Source organism: Rhipicephalus sanguineus, chromosome 8 (genome assembly GCF_013339695.2).
Source record: "Rhipicephalus sanguineus isolate Rsan-2018 chromosome 8, BIME_Rsan_1.4, whole genome shotgun sequence".
NCBI classification, from domain to species: domain Eukaryota; kingdom Metazoa; phylum Arthropoda; class Arachnida; order Ixodida; family Ixodidae; genus Rhipicephalus; species Rhipicephalus sanguineus.
In genome coordinates, this window is record NC_051183.1 from 2,463,279 (window position 1) to 2,470,190 (window position 6,912).

The 6,912-nt window shown below is 42.8% G+C and overlaps 1 protein-coding gene across 1 annotated transcript in view; it reads right to left on the reverse strand.

Moving 5' to 3' along the window:
- The window catches only part of LOC119401220 (uncharacterized), a 62,910-nt gene extending 61,765 nt beyond the window's left edge, over nt 1-1,145 (reverse strand). The window contains exon 1 of the mRNA XM_037667901.2: nt 1,051-1,145. The gene's annotated coding sequence lies outside the window, so the exon portion shown is untranslated. The remainder of the gene's footprint in view (nt 1-1,050) is intronic.
- Nucleotides 1,146-6,912: the final 5,767 nt, after the last annotated feature.

Below are 6,912 nucleotides of genomic sequence, written 5' to 3' on the forward strand. Positions count from 1 at the left end.
TGAGGAAGTGTTTCGTGAAGAACTTCGTAATAATGCGCACAGAAGTACCTGACGCGACAATTAGGCAATGATGGCTGCAAAATTTATTCATCCAGCTTTTCGCGTCGATTGTAGCAGCTATCGTAATTTTTGCTTGCAATGAAAAGTTGGTAAAAATGACCATTTTGTTCCTGTTTACTATTTGGTATTGCCCCTTAAGCGTTGGTGTTAGCAATGAGACAACCGAACACCCTTTTGCATCCATAAAGGTGATAAAAATTTTTCTCTGGATATACAAGAATTGGCTGACAGCGCAAGGAGCGGAACAAACAGACTCCGGAAGTCGGAGCGCTGACTATCAACCACAGTTCATTTTTTAACAAGCAGAAATATATACAATGTACTGTACTATATATCATACAGCTTACAGCAATGTACAGTAACATATGCACACAGTTATATATATAGTTTTCGGACAAGGAACCGCATATGTTGCGGTGTGTGAAAAAAAAAGCGTGGTTGTTAGTCAGCGCTTCGTCTGTCTCAGCCCGTATATACAATTTGATCAGATTGGCATACGTTTGTCAACAGCTTTTCAAACAAATTTGCTTTATTGAGGCCGCATGGACAACAAATTGAACATATCGCAGAGTAGTGAAAGAAACGCGCCTGCATTGAAGATGTACGACTATATTAGGTATTTAGCACAGACTTATCAAGACAGGACAAGACGAAGGGGGACACACACAAGCGCTAATCTTCAATAAATGATTTATTTGAGGCCGGAATACACACATTTATACATTGAAAAAAAAAAAAAAAACCAATACTCAGGCATGCGCAAGTACATTGGCATCGAGAAAACTAGTTCTTTGTCGAAGATAGTGACGGGGTACTGACGCAATCTCGACCAGGCATATGAATAGTTGCTGATTCAGGGATTAATCGAGTAGTTTCGTCAAAGTGTCCACGCACAGTGCAACACTCAAAAAACGCGGAAAGCGCCAACAAGGCCTGAAGTAAGCCCTTGCAACATCTACGAAGACGCAAGAACCTTCTCGGAGTACTCACGGCACTGAGAATCGCGGGTAGTGCCAATTCTTCAAAGAACAACAGCTGCTCACGGCTCCCTGCTTGGTAGTGCAACAGTGCCTAGCCAGCGGGCCACACACAAGTGAATGCTGACGGAGCGGCGAGCAACAGAATAGCTTGACAATGCAATCAGCCAGACAAGCCGCAGCTAGATAAAACAGCGGACGCGTTAAGGGGCAAACACCTCCTTAGAACTGGAGAATTTTTAGTGGGGCAGGCAAACAACTCCTTAGAACTGGGGAAATTTTAGTTTTCCCTTTTATTTTTAAAGGTATGTTGAGCTCAGTCGTGTTGCACAGTGCTAAATAAAGGAATCTTAATTTACATAATCAGCCTTATGGCGGGCACGCCGCACATAGCGGCCAAAATGGCAGCGGCGCAAAGGTAGCCTGGAAATAATAATAACTGTTGGGTTTTTAAGTCCAAAAACCACGACATGATCATGAGAGACGTCGTAATGAAGGGCTTCAGGAATTTCTACCACCTGGTGTTCTTTAACGTGCACCTAAGTCTAAGCAACGCATGTCTCTGGCATTCCACCTCAATCGAAATGTGGCCGCCGAAGTCGGGATTCGATCCCACGACTGTCTAGTCAGCAGACAAGCACCATAACCATAACCACCGTGGCGGGTTAGCGTGGAATTAACTAATCTTTTGTGCGCAGAGCACATTTATGAAAAAAAAGAAGAAAAATGAGCGAATAGATAAGTCCTAAAGAAATAACCCACCCAAATGAAATCCAGTGGTTATGCCGGCGATAGCTTCAGCTTAATAGCCTCAGCAGTTAAGTTTACTGCAACAGAAGGCTATGAAAAAGACGAAAATGTATACTTAATTTACGATACATGAACGATCGGAGTGATAAAAATGAGGAGCGCGGATGGCTGGTTGTGTTGGTTATGCTGCATTGTGACAGAAAAAGAGCGCGCAACAAAGAATTCAACCAGAGAAATTTGTTGAATTGAAGTATGCCGTTACCCACCAGAACCACGATCCGATTACGAGGCACTCCTGCAGTGAGGAACGCGGGATGAAATTTGACCACCAGGGGTTCTTTAAAGGGGCCATCTCCAGTGCCAATGGGTGGTCCTTGTGTTGCGTCGCTTTAGACGCAACACAAGGACCACCCATTGGCACTGGAGATTTTACGAAGGGATAAAAGCAATGCTCATGCAGAAATACAGAGTAATGTACATATATTACCAAGAAATGAAATTTGGAGCTCTGAAATGGACTATCCTCCATGGCTACTTGCAATACCAAGCATTGAATTCTCAGTAGATGGCATTATCAGAAAGAGAGACATGTTCATCCAAGCTGCTCAACAACTAGCGCTTTATCAGATACACATGCGGTATCCAGGGTACATACAGGTTTACACAGATGGCTCAAGTATCACAACATCTTCAACATCGGCATTTATCATACTACAGGTCAATATTCAGGAATCATTTAAATTATGTCGTACGACGTCATCTACTACAGCAGAGCTTTTCGCTATTCTGTATGCTATAAAATTTATAAACTCGGCAGCAGACGCGAGAAAATGGGTACTTTTCAGCGACTCACAGGCCGCATTAAGATCACTCTCGAGTACAAACACGACAGTAATTAGTGATAGCATGACATACGAAACGCTGAAAGAGCTCACCAAAGCAAGCAAGGCACAACATGAAATCGAATTCCAATGGATACCTGGCCATTGCAACATCCTGGAAACACAGCTGCCGATGAAGCGGCACGACAAGCACATCGTAAAGATGTTACTATTTCTTTACCACTTTCGAAAAATGAATTGCGTGGTCTTATAAAGGCTACAACTTTCAGAATGAGCAAAACTGCTTGGTTTCACCAAAGTACAAAGAGCTGTGATTTATATCACATCGATCCATTCATTGAATTCAAAATTACGCTAGCATTAGATAGAAGTATGGAAAGTCTTATTCACCGATTGAGGCTAGGCACCGCATACACAAAACATTTTTTGCACAGAATTGGTAGAGCTGAAACTCCCGAATGCGAATGTGGATTTATAGATGAAGACGTATGTCACCTTCTCATAGACTGTCCACATCATGACACGCCGCGACGCCGTCTTAAATCGGAACTGTTGGCATTAGACCGCAGACCGTTTAGCTTGAGGAAACTTCTGGGCCCGTGGCCAACTAGAGTTTTACAGACGCAAGCTTTAAAAGCGTTAACACGTTTCTTACAAGACAGCGGCATTGCTGACAAGTACTAAGAAATACCGCACTTTCATTTGTGTAACACATGTCGTACTTATTATGCGCAGTCTCATATGACATCCATCATATGTGTGTGCTGAAGTGAATAACGTATCGACTGTAATGTACTCACGAGCGAATACATCTTCTTAAAGACCAGACGTGTGCTCTGCTGTTTTGTGCTGGTCGGACCAAATATTAACGACGGACATTATCAGAGACTTCATTCGCTGTCTTTGGAACATTTCTTTATCATTTTGTTGTGATATGTGCCTATAAGTGTGTTTTTGCGTATGTGTGCCCGAGTGTTCTATTTTGCATGAACTGCCTTGTATGTTTTACTTTAAGATACGTGTTCAAGTTTCACTCAAGGGCTAAGGAGTAGCCGGCGCCATAATTGTGCGCCAACATCTCCTTATATATCATATCAATAAAAAAAAAGGGCCATGACACGGCCCCTATTCTGGACATTGTCAAATTCCGCCTTGTTGTCGAATTCCGCCATTGCTCAAGTCTGATTGGCCCGGACGGCTGCTGCGGCCTCTCCAATAGGCTTAAAATGCCGCGGTTACGAAATTTGACAAGATGCTGGTATTTGACAGTGTCCTGGATAGCACCCACGTTTACCGAAGAATTTGTGATGTTTAGCGAAAAATAGAAGCAGGGGGTCTATTGTCCCTACACATATAAGTTCAATAATATAATATATTATTATCAGAACGCAATAAAGATGCGCTGTATCGGCTTCAAATCACATCAATACAAGCACATGTAGTATAATCACACAAAGTGCAGTCATATAATAATTGCCAAATTAGCCAGGCCGCGTCGATGATAATGAGTGATAGCAATATGTCCAGTACATACTTGGTCAATTTGGTTTTCTTATCTTCCTTTTCGTTTTCGTGTTCTTTCCTCCCTTCTTTCTTCACTTTCCTTCTATTTTTTTCTTCTCTGTTTCTTTTCTTTTTTCCCTCTCTCTCTTTTTTTCCTTTGTAATATTTCCTGTTCTCTCTATTTTCGTGTCCTTTTTTATTTTATGAAAAATGAAGTGTAAAAGAATATTTCAGTGCAAAATAGGCCCGAGAAGTCGCCGGCTATAAAACCCGCACACCGCCGGTGAACGCCACTCTGCGACGGCGTGTGTGACGTCATGTGTTGCGTGGGGTGGAGCCGTCATCTTCTACCAAAGTTTCAGCCGTTGCAAATCGTTCAATTTCAATGCCAAGCTGAACAAAGCTGAAATAACTCGACTGCACGCGCAACTGACCACGGAACAATATCGTTCGCCGGAAATACAGACGCTTGCACAGCAGGAAGCTTGTTACGTCACGGCTCGCGAGTGCGTCAGGGTTGCCCGACTCTCAAGGCGCTCGCATACTTATAAAAATATTCAGTTATAAACAAAGTGCTCGAACAAATAGGCTAAAATTTGGCCTGCTTGTTTGTGACTGGACAAGAATCAAGCCGCATAACACAGATATTGATCGAAAATTGGGTTGGAACATCGGGCCCGTGCCCCCCACCTCCCGAATTTTTTTCCCATGGGATACAGAGCTCAAAGTGAGACTTGAACCCACTTATCTGCCCAGACCCAATGTCGGATGTCGGATCAAGGAGGTGCCCCCCCCCCCCCCCCCCGAAAAAAAATTCTGCCTACGCCACTGCCATGGCCCCTTTAACGTGCATCGGATTATGTACAGGGGTGCTTTCACTTCACTTCTGCTGAAATGTGGATGGTGTGGCTTCTGGAATCCAACCCGTCTCTGTTCGAACTTAGGAGCACGCCAACTTTGCCCGTGGCTACCAGCGGCCGGCGTAGACCAAGCGGGGGTGAGGGAGAGACGCGGCTGCGGCGAGGCACAATGAGAACCGGACACAGCGCGAGCACCATACCGTGGATTCTAAGCTCTTCAATAGCACGCGCATTGCATCTCTGAAGCCCAAAACACTCTGTCCTTCTCGGTGTAGCTTCACTAAGCTCTCACAAACGGCGTCCATGTCAAACCTAGGTTTGCCTCTTTCTAAGGCTTCACGTTGGCATTCTTCGAATGTACCTCGCCCCGCTACTGGATACCGAAGTCACGTCAGGCCATCTTACAACTCACTCGACAAGCTTGTAAAGCACACTTAGATCTTTGCTTGCATTTGTTACCTTAAACTTTATGCATATTGTAACAGTGGTCGTTCATGAGATACTATTGGCGACATACCCTGTCGACGGAACGATATCAAGGATTTGCAATGATGATGGTAATAATAATAATAATAATAATAATAATAATAATAATAATAATAATAATAATAATAATAATAATAATAATAATAATAATAATAATAATAATAATAGTTTGTGGTTTACGAAGGCGCATTATCAGGGACGGCTTCTGTAAAGTCGGGTGTGCCCCAAGGCTCCGTCCTTGGGCCATTATTATTTCTTATCTATATAAATGACATTACAGCCGACATAGACTGCAAAATTAAGCTCTTCGCTGACGACTGCGTTATTTACAGGGAAATTAAAGACAGCGATGACCACAAGGCACTAAATAGTTCATTGGAAAAAATTGCTCACTGGTGTGAAGAATGGCAAATGTCGATAAACTTAACAAAAACGGTCTGTATGACGGTGACCAGAAAAAAGGCACCCTCTGAGTTTACTTACACAATAAACAACACACCTTTACAAAGAGTCACGCTGCAGAAATATCTCGGTGTTACATTAACTTCCGATCTGAGATGGGAAGCACACATAAATAACGTCACAGCTGCCGCTTTGCGCAAGCTGATTTTCTTAAGAAGGCGTCTCCCACTTGCACCGATACAAACTAGGCTCTTAACCTACACAACATTCGTTCGTCCAATTTTAGAGTACGCCAACACTGTTTGGTTCCCTCAATATGCCACTCATATCGCAAGGTTAGAACGGGTACAAAGGAAGGCCGTAAGGTTTATCTACAACAAGTATAAACGCACCGACTCGCCCACTAACCTCTTAGAATCTTGCGGTCTTCCTACGCTAGCGACAAGAGCAAAACTGGCACGATTAAAATTTCTACACAACCTGCTTCATAACCGCAGCCGCATCGATGCATCAAAATACATCTCCCTAGCAGAATCCAGAGAACTAAGACACAAACATGCGTTCACTATTACAGAATACACCTTGTACAACGATTGCTTCAAGCATTCATTCTTTCCCCTGTCAATAAGAGAATGGAATAGTCTAGATTCCTCGATTACCAGTATACAATCATTGTCAGAGTTCACCTCAAAAATCGAGGACATGTTCTGCAAATAATTTTCCAGTTATCTTTTTCTCTTTTGATGAGCCGTATTATCGTTTTTTCTAGCGGTTATTTTTGTGGAATAAATGTTCGCGTTCAATTGCGCGTAAACAATTTTGTTTTGCTGGTTGCAGTAACTGGTTCAAAGATACCTAAGTGTGTATTTTTCTGGTGTATTGTTTCCAGCGCTCTTGTGTTTGTGTACAACTAGTGTTGTATTGTCATTTTACTAGCAGTTATTTTTTGTGGAATAAATGTTCGAGTCCAATTGCGCGTAAACGAATTTGTTTGCTGGATGCAGGAACTGGTTCAAAGTTACCTAAGTGTGT